The sequence below is a fragment of the Lichenostomus cassidix genome, chromosome 4A, assembly GCF_008360975.1.
Source record: "Lichenostomus cassidix isolate B80296 chromosome 4A, HeHo_3.0, whole genome shotgun sequence".
Taxonomy (NCBI): domain Eukaryota; kingdom Metazoa; phylum Chordata; class Aves; order Passeriformes; family Meliphagidae; genus Lichenostomus; species Lichenostomus cassidix.
The window spans coordinates 6,099,472-6,118,623 of record NC_139485.1 but is presented as its reverse complement, the minus strand read 5'-3'; the positions used below and the strand labels follow the sequence as shown (position 1 = coordinate 6,118,623).

Genomic DNA, 19,152 nt, shown 5'->3' with positions numbered 1-19,152 from the left:
TCTGATCTAGTGGAAGGTGTCCTCCCTCCGTAGCAGGAGGTTGGAACTAGGTGGTCTTTAAGATCCCTTCCAACCCAGACCATTCTATGATTTGCTATTTCCAGACTGACGTCTCTTTGAATTTAGATATTAAAATAATCATTAGGTAGCAATGACTTTTGTTTTCTTGCAGATATCAAGCAAATGTTAAATATTACACTTCTTTCTACTTTGTAGACCAAGGAGCACTTTGCTAAGGGAAGATGAAGTGTCTTGAAGGGAGAAATTTTTGAAAAATCAAGTATATCAGTTTTAGGCACAGATGATGTGGATATATATGCTAATGATGGTTTAGTCTTGGGGTATTTGTACTGTGGTTGTCATTGGTAACTTAACATTAGTTTCCTTGGGTAATTGCAGCTGGTACTGTGTCTGACTGGTAAAAGCAATATCATAGTTCTGTAGTTAAAAGTGACTAATAGTAGGGTTTTTAATGCCTCCCACTGCAAAACAGTGTGTCATTACAGCACTTTCTAAATATATCTTATCATGCATTTATCTTTTCCTGTGCTGATTGACTCCTATTCTCCTGAGACATATTTAAATGTAATTTTATCTTTCAGTGGCAGAAATGCTGATAGTTTATCCTAGAATGAAAATGACATTGACAATATTTTTAAAAGAAAAGGTAAAAGAATCTCAAGCCAGTTTTGCTTATGTGTTGGCAAGTGGTTAGTTCTAATATTATCTGTAATTTTTAATAAAAAGAAATCACACTGATTTGAGGGGATATTTGGAGAATATTGGCAGATTGTTCTGTAAATTTGTTTTGAATTGTCAAGGTAATGCATTATTGCAACTCCAAACGGTTGCTTTGCCATTTTTTCTTTACTGTAGCTGCAAAAAATATTTAATATATTTGGAAAGGAAAAAGCTGAGCACACCATTATGCACATTTAACAACAGATACATTCAATGACAGATGGCTATGCATGTTGAGTGTTGTTTTAAGCTATAATTGGATGCTTATGTAAGTATGCTTAGTCAAATATGTGTAATTAAGCTATCTTGTTAGGCAGGCTAACTTGCAGGGCAGGCCAGGTCTCAAAGATGTCAAAAGTAATGGTTGTACTGGACTTGTTCTGTTGAAACACTTACCTAAACAAAACCCAAATAGAAGCATCTGTTGTTTTCAGTTATTGCTGTTTACTGCAAGGCCTGCAAAATCAGATGAAGATGAAAATTAAATGACACAAAATGCCATGGGAGTTTTTGTCTGCTCTATTTTTAAACCTTAAGACATGGTATGTATACGAGAGAGGGAATGAGAGTCACAAGTGACATTTATTCTTAACACAGCTGGTAGCTTCCTTACTGTAATTAGGTGTAATAGTAGTGCAGAAATGTCTAGTTGAAGCCAGTAAGTTGGTGGATACTAAAGAGAGTCTTGAAAATTGATAGGATTGTCTGAAATCCATTCTTACTGAGTAATATCCTGAATTCACTGTGGACTATAGGAAAACTACAGTCAGTGAGGACAAGGTGTTCCTGCTTCTTGATGACAAGAGCTGCAGAAATACAGATGTGCTGTGCTCATCTGCTCCTGCTGGGATGTGGAAGGAGTGTTTTCCCCATGAGATAAGAAAATCTTTTTGATCTCCAGAGTTGGCAGGAGTACTGGGACTTTTTATATTTGGTCACATATGAGGTGGCCTGATTTATAGCTATTTATCATAAGGATTTTTTTCTCCTAATTATTCTGTTCAATTTACCACTGCTCCTTTGCTTGTAGAGAGCAGAAAGCATTCTTTCTCCTTTTCATATTATGACAAATGGAGAAAACCAGCAATTTTGGAAGAACTTCTGTTCAAGCAAAGTTTAATTAGTTGCTATATTAACACAAAACTTGGTGTAGTTCTTTAAATTAATCCACAGCACTGAACTTTTCAAAATAATGAAAAATGTGTTCTGTACTTGTATTTCTATTACAGCAACTTCAAAATGTGATTGTTATTCTTTATGGACTTGCTCAGAAAAAAAACCCTTTATACACAGAGGCCAAGGTGTTTTCCATACTGCAGTTAAGAATAAGCATCTGTTTTCCCATCAGTGTGACACTGGGAGAAGTATAAAACTCATGTTTCAGGTTTAAACTAGGAGGATTATTGTTTTGAATGTTTGCGTGTTTTCTATGCACAAATATACCTACTTTAAACAGAAGCCCTCTTCTGGCAGAATGTTTTTAATAATACTAATATTTTATATTCTCTTCACGCACTTTCCTTCAGCAAGATGGGTTTCCAGGAGGTGAGGTGATCGATCATCTACTCTTTTTCTTCTGAGCATGATCATGATTTGTAAAAGAGCACTTGCTGGTGTCCCACACATGGGTGGATTCTCTACTGTAGTTAGCAAACAGAATCTTTGCTTTTGGCTCTCTATCTAACCCCCAGAGAAATGCAGGATTACATGTAGTTCCTATATTTGCATCTCCCTCTCAGGTTTTGCTGTCTGTTTAGAACTGTGTGGCCTGAAATTTCTCTGTTGTTTTCCCCAGGAATTGAATAAAGATGATACTCTATTTCTGAACTATTTCTGAGACTGAGATGCTTCATAATTAAGTGCCTTAAGCTCAGGCTTTCCAAGTATCTTGCTGCATCTAGTCTGGAGTCTTGAGCAGTCACATGGTGACTTCAAGTTGCTGGGCAACCAGGAAATGCAGTAAATCTGGAAAATATCAGTGTTTTCCCCCATAACTATTCCCACGTCTTTATAAATTCTGACATATGGATTACTCTTGTGTTTTTTGTGCATCATCAGTAAGTTTAAAATGTCAGGGCTTTTTAAAAGTGGATTTGATTTCCCTTCAAATAAAAAGACAACATATGTACCATTTTAATTGTTGTCATATTTAGAATAGAGAACAGAATTGGTTAGAAAATAATTTGAGCTTTAAGTCTTGATCTTAGTAATTTCTGGTACCTTGCCTTCCATATCTACCAATTTTCAAGGAATATTGTTTGACACAAATGCTAGGCTGTAACTAGAACTTTGTTTCTCTGTTTATGACGTAATTTTTTCATGTTACCTTAACTCTGTGACTAGCTACAAGAAAAAATGAAGCCCTGCAATGTTGTCTACAATTGAGTGTCGATGCTTGGTAATAGTAATGGATTTATTCCCTATAGATAATTCTTTCATTTAGAAGTTTATCAGTGTATTTTAAGCAAGAAGACCAAATAGCCATGTTTTCCTGTTCCTTACACAATATCCCAAGTTAGAAGAGACCCACAAGGATCATGGACCAGCTCCTGACCCTGCAAGGACCACTCCTACAATCTCACCTTGCTAATGGTGCATTCAACTCCTGCATCCAGGTTGGTGACAAATGTGTGCAAGCAAAGTGTGAGGTCAGTTTAATCTGACTGGGAAGAACCACTTTTCCTCTAGGAGCACACAGGTTGTTGCTGAGAATTTTTTTTTTTAATTTGCACCTAGACAGTACCAGATGAGATCTGAAGCAAACCCTCAGCTTCACTAAGGCGTAAGGTGCCGGAAAAGATTCTCAGTCTTTGCTTTCCCCAATGGTTTGAACAATGATATCTTCTGTTGAAGGAAATTCAGGTGTTTTCCTTTTTTGGTGTTAGTTTTATCAATTACATATGTTCTTGGATATGAACTTTTCATCCTTGGGAATACAGTATTGAGAGAAAACAATTGCCACTTCTTTTTTGCTCCTACCTTTCTAGAAAGAAGAGGCATGAAACTTTTTGGAAATGCTTTCCTTGCATCTTCAGACAATCTTTTGTTCTGCTGTTGTCTATAGTTTTCAAACAGTTTGAAATGTCTGCACTAGTTTTGACATGGTCAAAGATCCTTTATTATTTTTTTCTTACTTTCAGTAAATAACAAAGAAAACCTTACGTTTTTGATGTTGCTGTCTGGTTGCTATGAATGTGAGGGAGAAGAACCCTTTCTATTTAAAAAGAAAAACAGTATCAGGCTTCCTTAAAAAAAACTGAAACCACCAAAACCCAGAACAAACAGACATCCTACATAAAGGAAATCTTCTTTGGCTGTTATGGTCAATTAGCTTGGGCAGTGAGGAGGCATTAAAAGCATGAATTCATTCTTCTGGGATTTGGGATTGTTTTGATTATTTAGAAATGAAACCCATAATTAACAAAACCCCTTAACAAGCCAAATAAAAACCAGTAAAAACCCCACCTCAAAGTATGTTAAAAACTTATTTTAGTATTTCAACATTTTCTGTGTTCTAAGTAAATGTTAGCTATAACTCCTGTTTAAATTAAAAACATCTTAGCTGTTGCAGTCCTCATTTTCAGTCATTTAATGTGTGTGCTGTGCAGCAGCTTGTGGAGTTTTAAGTTACAGCAGAAGCATTATCCATGTAGCCCAAAGAGGAATTTTTATTAAAAAGAAAGCATAGAATTTTGAAAAAAATGGATTTGGTCTTCTTCACAAATTTCCCACTGTTTTTTTTGTCTTTGTACATGGGTATGGAACCCCTTGCAACTGTCTTGATGCAATACTTGTCATTGCTTTATTCTTAATCTATGCTTTTAAAAGAGGAATTCATCCATTTCCTCTTAAAGTTCTTGTGGGAATGCTGTCGTTTTTCACATCAAAGCTTGTCTTTATAAACTTTTGGAAATGTAGGCAGTAACTTTTAGTCTTTCTCTCTTTGTGAATATTGTCTGCTTGTTTGGGAGCCTTAATTCTGCTGTGACAACTTTGCACACTTCTCCCTTTAATTACTAATTACTCTGTCTTCATATCAATGCTGTTTTTCTGAAATGCACCTGCACAACTGAAAGTAGCCCTAAATATTATTGCCACTGCCAGCCCAGCAGTGTGAAACACTTTTTTTCCTCTCAAAACCTAAATTTGTGGTTTATAAAGTGCATAAAAATATTTAGCCTATTTAGTCCAGACACTGTGTTAGGATTTCTACTTACCTGGCCTGGGAAGCAGGCGTGACTTTAGAAATAAGAGTGTATGAATATATAACTATCTTTATATAAATAAACCTACATAATTGTGTTTTCAAGTTGGGTGCAGATGTAAAATTGATAGAATATTTGTTGTTGGATCAAAGTTATGACCATTTGTTCTCCTCTTTAAAAATAGATGTAAAAACAAAAATCACTTTCTATTAATCACTTTTTATCAAACTAAAGTCTGTGTTGCAGCATCTGTATGTTTTGGTATAAGTATTTATTTTGCTTTTGTGGAGATATAGCTCTATAAATATCTAGCAATAAGTGCTTTAGATATGGATAATTGGTGTTTGCCCGGTGAATTCAACCATTATTTATCATAATTTTGTGTGCAGTCAAAATTATTTTTTGAAATATAAATTCGTTTAAAGGTAACTTCTGTCAGGCAAAGTATTTTAAAAAATCATTTCCATTTTTCATTCTTTCTGGTTGGTGTGTATATCCATATCTATCTACAGATGCACAGATATAAAAATATATATAAAATAAAAGATGGAATGTATGAAGCCTTTATGAGCATTTTCTTATAGACTAATCTAAAGCTGCCAACTAAAGAAAACACAATAAAAAGCTCAAATTTATTGTGTTTTAAATTAGTTTGGAATGTTAGTGGAATAAACTCTATTTAAGAGCTCCAGCAGTAAATTCCAGGTACTGCTTACTTAAAATATTGCACAGTATGTTAGTGGAGAAGTCTGAGGTCTGCTCAGCAGAGTTTCTTTCACCAGTGGTCTGTGTGGGAATGTTAATTTAAAGTTTAGATGTGTTTTCTTGCACCTAACATTCCCTGGATGCATGTATTGTAACAACTGCTGGCAATTTGAGAGCTGCTAAATGTAAGTTTTGCAAATTATTTCTGCAAAGCTTGGTGTTTCTGGTGGAAAAGACAGTGGGACCTTGCTGCTTTTTATTTTGCTGATAATTGTGCCTGTACACTGTATAAACAAGGAAAATCAGAATATTTTTGTAATATGTCTAAGCCTTTTAGGACGTATATTCTGCACAAGCTAATTTCATGCAGACTCATGCAATTATAGCCTCAAAAAGTCACTGATATGTGTGTAAAGCTTTTTATTTAATATTTTGTGTCTAATTGGGAAACTGCAGCTACCAAACTTGTAGAATTTAATGAAACATTGAGCCTATTTAAAGAAATCCTGATTTTATCTTAATATGTGAGATGCAGGAAAATTTGTGCTTATCTTCCCATGTCTCCAATATTTTTATCAAAATTAAACCAGCATTTCTCAGCAAATGTAAATATCTAGTGGTCTCTTGAGCCTTTTCTTTCATCCTGAAAATTCTTCCTCTGTTTTGTTGATTGTTTTTTTTCAAAAATTGAGCTAGATCCTTTGAAAGGCTTATCCAAGCTTAGAAAGCTTTTCTGTTAACCTGGAGTGCTTAATAAGGATGTAAAATTTTGTGAGAAACATATGTTGAAATGTAGTCTGCAGATGAAAGCAGTTGGAAGGTGATGATTTAGGGGCTGTTTAACCCTCAGTGGAGCAGCTGAAAATATTGTCTGAGAGAAAAGGAATGCTTTTATGTTAATCATGTAAAGGTTGTTTTTGGAGAAGAGAGGGTCTTCTGCAATGTGGTTTCTTAAAATAGGAATTTCTAGGAGCAGGGATCAGATATTTGGTGTGCTCTGTGTGATGGAATTGAGGAAAAGGTGGGTTTTCAACATTCCATTTTCTTGAGAAGGTATGTGTACCATGTAAAAGACAATTTAAAAATCATATCAGATGAACCTCAGGTGAAGTTATTTCCATGTAAAGTAAAAATTTTGTCAAAAAAGTGTAATATCCTACTTGTAAAAGCAATCCTGAAACAATGGCCTCATCTTTCTAAATTGAAATGAAAGAGGAAAGAAATAATGGTAAATAGGTTGTGATCCATGGTTAGCTCACTGCCCTTAGTTATTTAATGGAAATAATATAAGTTAGACTAAGGAGATGTTTCTTAAACATACTAAATTAGAATATTTTATAAATATTTTATAAATTTTTCAGATATCACCATTGGAAAAAAGCCTGAAAGGTCTCTTGGGAATTGTTTTATGTCCTAGAAGGGTTGCAATAATAGCAGAGATAGAATATCTGACTTGTAAAGTAAGAATATGCTTTTGAACTTTGAAGCTCACTCCTAAGCTGAAAAAAAATCAAACTGTTATACATTTATGAGTCTTATTAAACATATTACTAAATGGCTCAGAACTGTTTAATTTTTTCTCTCTCTTTGCAATAAAGCTTGTCTTCATCACTGGATGTCAAGGTGATTTATACAGGAATTAAGTGTTGTTACAGCAGTTTGTCAGGTTGGGTGCTGACATGTAGAAAAGTCAAATCATTTGCCAAAGATTACTCAGCAGACTGGTGGAAAAGCAAAGAATAGCCTTTAATCTCTTCATTCTGACTCACTCCACTCCCATAATCATTGGGCCATGGAACGAAATGTGAAGGATTATAGAGGTTTTATTACGTGATGCTGCTCCTCTCTTCCTGTGTTCTTTGTGTGGGTATATGTTGTTTGACAGCTGACTGACACTTGTACACATTTTTATTCACTTATGTAACATTAAATCTTATGTATCCTTGGCTGGTAACATTTTTCTTGTTTCATAAAGCAAGCAGGAATGCAGCTGTCATATTTCCTTGCTTCATACATCCTTTACAGAGTTTAATCAAGATTATTATCCAAAGGCCTGTGCTTAATTGCCAAAATTTCATGTTCTTGAAATCCATGGAAATGAGAACTAATCTCCAAATTCATCCCAAGATCCGAGCTTTTCCTTTGAAATCTGGGTGTTTATCCTTCTTAAAGTTCAGAAGTATTAGAAATGTGGATTCACATTCATGATTTACATAAACAGAACTACTACTTATGTCTTCCAGACTCTTTGGAAGGGATAAATATTACTTTTTGTGTGTAGAATTTCATAGGAGTGTGGGGTTTTTAAAATTAAACTGGATTATATGAACAATGAATGGTAATATCAGTGTAGATGTGTGTATGTATTGATGCCTTCCCTTCAATGACTGCATCATCACAAAAAACCCTTCTGCTTTTCTTAATTATTGAGTATATGTATATGCCTTTCAATGTGGAATTTTGCTTTGTGTTTATGTCTAATTTTTTCTTGGAAAAAGCTCTTTTAACTAATCTTCTCCAAGCATACAAATCTGTACACATGGGGCATTGGGGATAATCAAGTTTATACTACCACCAGGCAGGACTTGCTCCCATCGAGCTGCAGATCCAGGAGATGATTTGTTACCTATAACAGGCATGTGTAAACTTCAGTGGCAAGAGAGTTCAGTTCTACTTGTAAACATCAAACTTTTCTGAAGATTGCATCAGGGAGGTGTTTACTCTCAAAGCTAAGAGTGAGTAAACTGGGATGAATGAAGTAACTGTCTGCATTTTGCACAGAAAAGAGAGAGTCAGGCTGGGAAAATAGATTGGCCTGATAGAAGAGGAGGGAACTAGGGGAGTCCAGAAGGACACTGGCAGGTTGGTTGATTTTCTGGGGAGTTTTCCTTGAAGGCTACTGGCAGAATAACTGACAGGATTCAGGGTGGGATAAGGAAGGAAGGGGAACTGGAACTAAAGAATTTTCCAAGAGAAAGTAAGGCAATATTCACTGAATTGCATGTTTCTTTTAGAGACTTTATGGGGAAGAGAGGGTTGGAGGGTAGGGAGGGAGGAGTTTTGTGGACCTGGAGCCTGGATGATGCTAAACAGGTGCTGCCAGGCTGAGGGTGTGAGCTCTGTGAAGCTCCTCAGGGCTGGGCACAGCTGCTGCTCTGAAGATAGCAAACGCAAGGCTGCTGAGGAGCTCTGGGGTCAGCCTTTGTGCAGAGGTGGCACAGTCCGAGAGAATGTTATCTCTGCTTTTCCCTAGAAAGGCATTATGATTTCCAGTCACTTCCAAACTAAAATGTTGAGTTTACTCTGTTATTGCTGAGTAAAATAAGTGGATTTAACTGAAATCAACAAATTCATGTTGCAATTCTGAATGTGAATTATTTCTGTCTTGCAATTAGTCTGGGTATTTGGAACTTACTATGTGGTATTTTATCTTTGACCTCGATTTTCTTCCCTGTGGAAGGGACAACATGTCTTCTGCTGTGCTTTATTTTATTTGAATAGTAAGTGGCAATAAGATAAACTTTCCATCTGTCCTTGTGGAAAAGAAATTACAACACAGGAAGCAGTGACACAGTCACTGCAGCTCAAGTTTACAGCCTCTGCATTTAGTCAAAGAAAATTGCTTTTAGCTGTCTAGATTTAGAATGTACAAGGAAAGGAGAAAATAACCTTCAAAATATAATCCTCCCAACCTCTGTGATATCTTAATTTTTTTTGAGCAGCATGACCATTCACCAAGAGGACTGTGGTCTTTTACAGCATCGAAAATGAAATATTCTGCCCTTATACTTATTTTTGATTGTTGCTCTATGCAATGGGAAAATTAACTAAAATGTAAAGGTTCTCATACAAGCTGTCAAAGAGAAGAGATTTGCATCTCACATTTTTGGCCTTTGTTTTGCAGCATCATTCTGAAGGAAAGACAGAAACTAAGATGAAAGAATGGCTCTAGCAGTTTGCAGTGGAAATTGTACCTGAGACAGGTGTGACACTATATCCCCTTCAGGAGGATGAAGTTCAGTGCTGTTTCATGGACTTGACCCTTTATTCAAGACAAAATAATTGAAAAAACCCTCTTAAACTAGGTAATTCTTGCTAGATTAGAACTCCAAAATTGCAGCTATTAAAGGAAGAAGACCATACTCAGGGAAGAAGAGCACCAGTGAGGTGACAGCTGCTGGTCCTGCAGAGAAGTTGCTCTGAGCTCTGCAACAATGTGCAGTGCTGGGCTGGGAATGGGAGATTGAGCCATGGTGAGCAGGAGGCTTTTCATGATATTTGTGCAACATTGGAACAGTTTTGGACCAAGTTCTGGTATAATTTCTGATTATTTCCAAATGCTTTTCAGGGTTGGTGTTTCAAATCTGATCTCGATTGTACCTGTTTTTCACTTTGGCACACATAAACCGGGGATATTAAATACAAGCTGCTGAAACAACTGCTGTGGTCAGGTCCTCAGGGTTTGGACAGCAAAACTCTGCTATCCTGCAAAGTTACTCGAAGCAGCACGTTGTATTGCTTCTTAGTACTGTCACCTATGAAGTTCAGGATGTTCTGCCAAAGATGGAGGAAGTAGTGGGACACAAGATGTTTCTTACCTTGAAAATTATTTTTATGTAAGTGAAGCGCTACTTTATTTCTTCAGACTTTTCCATAACTACCACAAATAATCTGTGTAGCTGAAAAATTTAATTTCCTTATCCTTCTGTGATACAGATTCCAAGATGAAAACAATATTGAAGCAGTTCCCTTGGAACATACTCAGTGTCTGAAAGTATTTAGAAGTCATTAAGTCTTGGTCTACAAGCAACCAGAATTCATGTCCTGTGGGGGAAGGGAGAAAGGCTCCTTCAGTACAATATTAGTTCTGTTTGAAAAGTTTAGGTGAAATAGAAGCCTTTCTAACTGCTCTTAGGCAAACTGATGTGTTGCAAGTGCTTAAATGGAGATGATGAAAACTGATCCACCCTGATGACCATAACAGTTGCTCCTCTGTGTAGTTTTAGTTTCCTCTCCTGTATCCAAAATACTTGGTGTTCACACACTGGAAGTGAATTAGATGCTCACAGATTACATTGGCTGTACTGAGCATATTTATTGAAATAAGTGGAGGAAGACTGGGAAGGTAGAAATAACATCTGCAACAATACTGTGCAGTATCACTTGACAACTTTCACTACAGAAAACTGGAAATTAGTATTTTCTCCTTTTTAATCCTTATAAAAGGAGATATGTTGTGGGTGTGCAGCTCTTTCATCCATGTGGATTTCCAGTGTGAAAAAATCTTAGCTGTTAACCTTTAGCTTTCCTTGGAGAGGCAGAAGGAAACATTTTGGAGCCTAACAATCATGTTAAATTTGGTAATAACATTAGGCATGGATAATCTTTCTAAAAGATGCATTAAATAGTTAAACTCACTTTTTGTGTGAGTTGTTTTTGAAGCAGAGATGTGGAAATTCAGGGGCTGTAAAATGACAAATTTAGCAATGTAAGATCAAAGAGACATGAGAATAGGGGGAATAGAAGTGTGTATCTTTAAAAGTATATTCTTCAAGTCTGACAATACCCTAAAGGTTTCTCCCCAGCCTAGATAAATGTGAATTGTATATATTGCAAGAAAGTAAACAAGAATTTTTTTACAAAGTTCTTGCAGTGAGTTAGTAGCTTATTGTACAATATTTAAGAACAAAACCACCCCTTAATGATTTTCTTTTTTTTTTTTAATAGCAATGTATTCATCACAATGGAAATCTCCTGTGGTAAATGAATCTCACTGAAACCACTTGCTTCTGCTTGCTTGTCATACCCAGTAGAAGGAATCAATATGAAAAAGCCTGGCATAACTGGCATGTATTATAAATAAAGCTGTCTTGGGGAACTACATAATGATTCATCAAAATAGACTTATAAGTGCTCAGTATCATCAATCATTTCACTTAATCTTGGTTTAGCAAAAATATATTAACATATTAGCACAGAGTTTTAAGGGTGAAAAAGGAACTTTCAAGCATCTTTGACTTAAAGCTTGAAAAATGTAGAGGATCTCAGAAAGCAGAAAAATGATGTAACTCAGAGCAATGCAGATGAATAATTTTGTAGCTTTATTCATAGCTGTTGTGCACTTTTGTTTTTCTGTTTTATTTGACCACATGAACTGTGGTTTTAATTTTCTTTTTGTGTTTTATTTAGTCTTTTAATATACTGGTGGCATTTTAATTTGGCTATGTACTTAATATTTCATAGAACCATTCAAGCTGAAAAGGACCTTTAAGATCAGGCCCAGCTGTTAACCAGCACTGCCAATTCCACCCCTGAACCCCAAGCACCACATCTACACATCTTTTAAATATCTCCAGGGACAGTGCCTCAACCACTTCCTTGGACAGGCTGTTCCAATGCTTGACAGCCCTTTCAGTGCAGCAATGTTTTGATATCCAGCCTGAACCTCCTCTGGTACAACTTGAGGCCATTTCCTCAGGTCCAGCTGTTTGGGAGAGGAGCCTGACCCCCACCTGGCTACAGCCTCCTTTCAAGGAGTTGTACAGAGGGATGAGGTTCCCCCTGAGCCTCCTTTTCTCCAGGAAAAACACCCCCAGCTCCCTCAGCAGCTCCTCAGCAGACTCTGCTCCAGGGTGTGGGGTCTTGGCTGCTGTCCCTCCTGTCCCATCCAGGTGTGACCTGGGGGCTCCTGGTGGGGCTTTGAGGTCCCCTTGAGGTCCCCCCTGTTTGGCAAACCCTCTGTGGACTCTGCTGTGACTTAGGGGGAGAGAGACCCTGCTAGAATTAGACCCAGGCTAATGATAAATATAAGGATTGAAAACAGTTTTACTTTGGAATAGCTGTCAGGAGTTTTATGAACAGATGGTCTGACCCTGTAAGGGTAATTATATCATGATCCTAATTAATCACAACAAGACTGACCTTGTATTGACTCATAACATAATTTCAGTTAGAGAATCCTCAGTCAAACTTAGATTTTTATTTTATTTTTGCTTTTTTGTTTTTCCTTAGGTCAGATACCATATGCTCTGCATGCAGTAGAGCAGCTTCAAGAGATAAAAATGTAATCACGTGTTGGCAAAGTTGACACCAGTTATTGCATCAGGTGAGATCACAGGACTAAGAGGTGAACTTTTGAACTGGTGAGTCCAACTCTTTTTCTTCTGAACATTTATCCCATGTCTGTGGTGTATTCTCTTGCTAATGTCAATGAGTTTTCTTTCCCAATAATATAGTCATTAATTCAGCAAGTCAGGTTTTTAGTAAATTATTTATCTTGCCATATGTCATGAGGAAATTTGTTCATTTTAGTCTGGGGTCTAGGTTAAGTTATGTGCTTCCAATCATAAGACCCAAGTAATTTCTTTGACCATTTCTGTTAAGAGTTTGTCTGATTTTTCTAGGATTTTTCTGTTTAATACTTCTCAAGACTGGTTATACCCTTGTGGTTAGGACTTTATTTCTCCAAATATCAATGCATAAATGCTGTCTGGCTATTCACTTTAGTGCATTTTTTTGTTCTATTTCTAATTATGCCTATTGGGAACTTTAACTGTTATATCTTAAATGTCAAAATACCATGTAAATTACTGCTTCCTATGGGACAATGATTGTTTACTACTCTGAAAAGTCATGAGATGTGATGATTAAACTATGAACAGATAAAACACAACTAAAGCAAATATTTAATGTGCATTTTTATTTAAATAAAAACCACTCTAGAGCTCTGAGGGATTTTTTTTCCTGTTGTTTTTTTACCTTTGTTCTTTCTTCTTTGATCAAATGTTGTTAAGGAAATGACACAAAGTGCATGTGGTTGTAACTCTGATTGTGTTTTGTTGTTGTTGTTGCCTATTGTGTCTGTTTTAGTCTGAATCTCTTCAAAACTTTTCAATGGTGTAGCATAATGACCGGTGAGGTCATCCAGTAACTACCAGTAATGAGAAATAAAATGCTGTAAATAATCAAGCCCCTGTAGGAGATAAGGCACTTCTAAAGAAAAAGGAGCACTGGGCCATTATTTGCTTCATAATCCTTCTGTCCTTTCTAAATGTGCCAAATATAACAGTTAAAGAGAAGGAAAAGTGCTGAAGTACGTTTTGTGCATTCCAGGTGTTTTACTGAGTGATAGTGGAGAGCATTCAGCTAAATGTGTTGTTGCATTTTTACATGGATAACGCTAAAATATTCTGAGGATCACAGCAGCTCTCAGACAATGGGAAAAGAGAAAGTGTTTTCTGTATCTACCCATTATGCACACATAGCTGAAATAATTTTGTCTCTTTGATCTTCCTTTAATTTCAGCTCTAGTGCATATTCTCTCTTAAAGATGCAGAATTCTGCCTGTTAGTGTTTATATTTCTCGTCTCATGAGGGGTCCTTAGGAAGCAAACTTTGAATTACAGAAAAGAGGCCACAAGAGCTGTTTTTGTTAGGTAGCTTTTGTCTTTTAGGGAGTATTCATGTTTCTTCCACATATTTCCCAAAGCCTCTCCTAGATTTGATACCCTTACTTTTCTAGTGTTGTAGGAAAAGTTTTTTTTTTTTTAATGTGTAGGTGAAGTGACAACAGAAAAGAGGCTGTTTGCTTTTTATTTCTGTTCCCATTTTCTTTACCTTTTTTCTTTACCTTTTTTTGTTTTGTTTTGTTTTTAATTCAGTGCTTTCTGTTCTCTTGGGGTTTTTTTTTGAACTCAGCAGAATGCTCGTACTTGAGTAAAAGGGATGAAAAAAATGCTAATTTTGGAACATTCCAAAAAAGGGACTAACTTCCCATTTAAGACAGGAGAGATTTGATAAATTAGATGTCAGTTTAAATAGCAGGCTATTTTCAAAATTGAGGAACTTCTTTTTTTGAGGAATGATGATGAGTAGCTATAGCTGGGAAATGTAAAACTTGGATCTTCATGTTGGTATTTATGCAAATGCTCTCCCTCAGCTTAAGAACCTGGTAAAGTCTTTTAATTACAACTTGGAAATGTCCATGTATAATTTGTTAAAATCAAACAATGTTTCTATAATATGTATGGAAAGTAAAGTTCTTTTTATCTTTCTTAGGGTTTTAAAATACCCTCTATTTTACTAAAGAGCTTGTTTAAAACTATGGATTGATTTGAATAGCTTTCATCTCTCTTTAATCTCTCTTACTTATTTCCCTGAAAGTGAAGTAAAGTTTTGATCTGAGGTGCTAGAAGTATTTAAGGTTGCACAAACTCTGAGTGGATGCAATGTGAGTGCAACTGAACCGCATGGATGGTAATGGGGTTTGAATGTGCCTTTGCAGGATCACATTGTCTGGCCACCTGCAAATGTTTATTTGCTGCTTGTTTTTGCAGTGGAAGGTTGTTGCATCACTGACAATGTCGTATCATGTTCTCTGTGCTCTTTTCATACTCTCTGTCAAGGCGATAACATTAATTTGTGTCTATTTGAATAATACTCATTGTCACATGGAAAAAGATCTTGTGACAAGCAAGGGATTTGTTTAGCAAACACACTTTTAAGAAATGACAATTTTGAAGAAGCTTCATTTTACAGGAAGGGGTCAGAGTGGCTAAACAATTCAAATCCATGATTTTTATCTCAGTGTGACCATCTGCTGATGTGCTGGGCATATGATAAACAAAGTTCACTTTCTACGGTGAAATCTAAACGTTCCATAAATACAATGATCACTCTTTGTCTCAGTTTCTGATTGCTGATTGCAGCTTTTTTGTTTGTTGAATGATCCCAAGTTCTTAATGCATCTTGGTGCTGAGTGCAGGATGTGGCCCAGTATTTTGTCTTCATGCTTGATGTCACTGGCACACAGAAATGAGCCTTTCAGTCACAGCAAATACATCAACCTAAAACTAAAGAGATTTCACCTATAAAGCTATTGCTGCAAGAGTGGGATTCAGATCAATGAAGAAGGTCTGAAGAGGAGAAAATGTGATTTGGCTGCTCTGACTGAGGCTACTGCTGGAGCTTCCCAAGCTGGAATTACTGGTCTAGAGGTCAAAGCTATTCTTCTTAATTAGACTGGAATATGGTGCAGACAAAATTGGATAATTCTAAGAACTACTGGGGAGGGGGAAATAACCCTCCCTCCAAAATCCACCCTAGCAATCCATCACCTGACTAAAAACCCTCTATGGCCCTGCACTTAAAAATTCCTGTATTAAGCCAAGGTGATCAGAGAGGAAAAAGAGATACTTTTAAATTATTCAAGATTAGCCACTTGTGTACCCATGAAAATGCAAATGCAGCCCCAGGAGGTATCAGCCCTATAGGGTTTTTTACATAAGTGTTAGTGACATAAGTGCTGAGTAGCTGTTTTATAGGCATCCTTTAGAATGAAAAATGAGCATAAAGTAGAATTGAGAGAGAGGTGGACAAGGACCATAACTAGTGTCATCCTACGGGGGGACCAATGGTTTGCCTTTCTAATGTAGGAAAACAAAGCATGACTAGGGGATTTCATTAGTTTTTATGTGTATCTGTATTTAAGTACCACAGGAAAAAAAATCCAAATCCTGTTCTTTTGAACCAGGAACCAACATTGACACTAGTTTTTCATACATTATAAAATATACTCGGATGTCAGAGCTAACAAAACTGCAAAACCAGAGTTTACAGATACGGGAGCTCCACACCGCAGCTTGCTGGCAGTCTTCAAACTGCATTTATTTCAGAATGACATTGAGGCCAAAGAGCCAAATATTAGCACATTATCAGGAAATATTGCAGGCATGTCAGTCTGGTACCTAATTACCAGGGCATATCAAGCAGGAGGAAACTGCATAGCCTTAAACTCCATCCTTTTATAAATAAAAACATCTGTAATTGGGAAGATGAAGTCCTCATGTACAGACTAAGGGCTATTCTGTGTTTTCTAAGCATGTGAACACATTTCTTGTGATCTAGAACTGGAAGCCCCTGAGGAGAATTAGTCACTGTTGAATAAACCAGCCTACCAGCCTGCAAAGTTTCATGAAAATGTTTTGATCAAGACTGTGACGCTTCAGCTTGTCCTTTCCAATAGACAGTAATATGTTAGAAGTTGTCCCAGCACTTCTGCCATCTTATTTCTGCCAAGGTTTTGTAAATATCAGCCACTCCAAACCATGCAGGAAAACCTATCTGTTCATCACTATCTCAAAAACAGTTTTGATGTCAGTTTCTGCTTCTTGCAAAGGAACATGCTAAAGGAATATTCAGTTTGTATGTGGTGAGGTGACCTTTTAAAAGCTAAAGGATTTCACATTTTCCTTGGTTGTTGTAGCTATCCTTCTTCCAGAAGCTTGAGCTCTTCAGGTTGAGGAGCTTTGATTTTTATAGAAACTCTCAGGCAGGCTTTAAAAGAATTCTGAGCTATCACTGGATATATTATATTGTCTTTTTTTTTTTTTTTTCGTTTAGGTCTGCTGAAGACTTATGAGTGTCTTATACAGGGCTAAGGATAATCTGTCTTTCCTGTAAAATAACTTTTTTATTCCCTACCTCTTTTTGTAGTAAGCTTAGTAATTTGTCAGAGTGAGTTTTGTTTTTTAGCTGATGTTCTTTCTGCTCTGGCATCTTTATTGAGAATTTTCAATTGACAATCAGAAGGAGAAAAAAAAATTTACATAGACTCAACTTCGGGATTCTTGAAGGAAATTGATTATATATGTTATTTAACTAGTGATGTCAGAAAATTTTCATAAAGATTTGGTAAATTCAGGCCTTCTTGATTTATCTAAATGGAAACTTTGATCAAGCCAGAAGTAATTATAAAGCAGCAATAATTTGGCTAATGTTGATAGCAACTCATTTGGTGTTAAATCATTAAAGAGATCTCCCTGATTCTTTAAAACTGTAAAGATTTCACTGATAAATAGCAGTTGTTCAAATCAATTGTTATTTTTATTTGTTATTATATCTGGAATAAGGCAAACTTACAGGGACGTAAACTTGTAGGAATTGCCCTACTGAAGAGGAGCTAGCTTGTGATACATTTCATGTTTGATACAGTGGAAAGTGGGTCCAATGGCCAAATTCTCTCCTGTTTTATCTACTGTGAAAGAAATACTTCGTTGAGGTTTGGACAGTGAATATTGACTCAGGATTCCAATTACATTTGTGGATCAATTACAGACTTCCTGTGCTGCTGCAGCAAGTAATTTAAGTGACACTTTCCTTCACCTTCTCCTGTATATAATGCTTTGCTGAGGCATTGCAAAGATGAAATCCACTACTAATTTGTGAGCTGCATTGATTCTGCAGTGTGAGGGCCATATTATCCCATAAACGAGTCGTCAGAAATCTAATTATATAAAATTATATAAATGTAATTATGTATTATCTGATTATATTTTCCTGAAGAACTTCACAAAGACAAACTCTTAGTTTCAGAAATTAAACATGGATGCTGGGCAAAGGAGAGATGAGACTGAGAGCCAGTAAAGTATTGAGTTGGGAAAAAACCAGTTTGTGAATTCCTTAGAGAACTGCAAGTTTTTTTTAATTCAAAAGCAATGTGAAGCATAGCCTGCAAATTCGGCATGTTTTATGTAGAAGTTTTTCCTTGAATATATGTTCTTATTTAAAAAGTGAGTGACTAATATATGCTTTAATGAAATGTGTCTTGGGGTATTTTCTTGGCTTTTATTTTCTCAGGCATGCATATTGATTGAGTATTGACTGGCTGTTCTCCACCATCGAAGGAAGTCCTCAGAGTTGTGTCACAGTCAGTGGATATCTAGAAATGGTGGAGACAACAGCCACATTTCTATAGATAAGGACAGGTTTTTAAGCCTTCCCAACATGTTGCCAATATTAATTTGTGATTGCTCTATGAATTTAATGAGCCAAATAGTTGTAGTAAAACACAGAAAAAGCTATAAAATTTTCCCTGTTACTACTTCTGTGTGAAAAATATTCTTTTCTCTCCTACTTTTTTCCTCATTTTCCATAATGTTGTGTGGTCTTATTTGTTGAGGACTGAGTGGTTTTTTTTCTGTTTTGGAGCATGGATGCAGCTTAGTATTTGGTACACTAAGAGTAATGGCTTCAGTGAAATAGATACCATGTAGTCTTTTAGGGACAGGCCTGTCAAAGTATTTCATCTGTGCTTTACACATCTCTGCTTTCATCTTGAGCAGAGACTGACATCTGTCAGATTGTGTGGTGTGGGGGAAATGTGACTTAAAGGTTACAAGAGCAAATCGGATTCTGGATTTCAGATACAAGTGAATGGGAAGGTCCTTCAACAAGTAAATGAGTTAGGTTTTCTCTTCAGCCTATTGAGCAATGTTTATGGAGATTAACAATTCTAAATAAGATATAGAGAAATATAGATTCATAAAATACAGTGATAAAATGCTGATTAAATTGATAAATGCCACGGTCAGCATTGCTCTATTCTACTGATTCCATGTATCTGCTTATTACTTGGGAAACTTTATTATCATTTGATATCAATAATATTAAGCATGCTTTAATCAGGGAGTAGTTGTACCAGTATGTAATAGGGCAGACAAAA

General features: G+C 36.2%; 1 long non-coding RNA gene across 1 annotated transcript in view; it reads left to right on the top strand.

Annotated features, from left to right (window-relative positions):
• Positions 1–19,152, top strand: part of LOC146437382 (uncharacterized) — a 92,566-nt gene that overhangs the window by 20,087 nt on the left and 53,327 nt on the right. Inside the window, exon 2 of the long non-coding RNA XR_014852331.1 lies at positions 12,663–12,793. This is a non-coding gene — a long non-coding RNA (uncharacterized LOC146437382). The remainder of the gene's footprint in view (positions 1–12,662; positions 12,794–19,152) is intronic.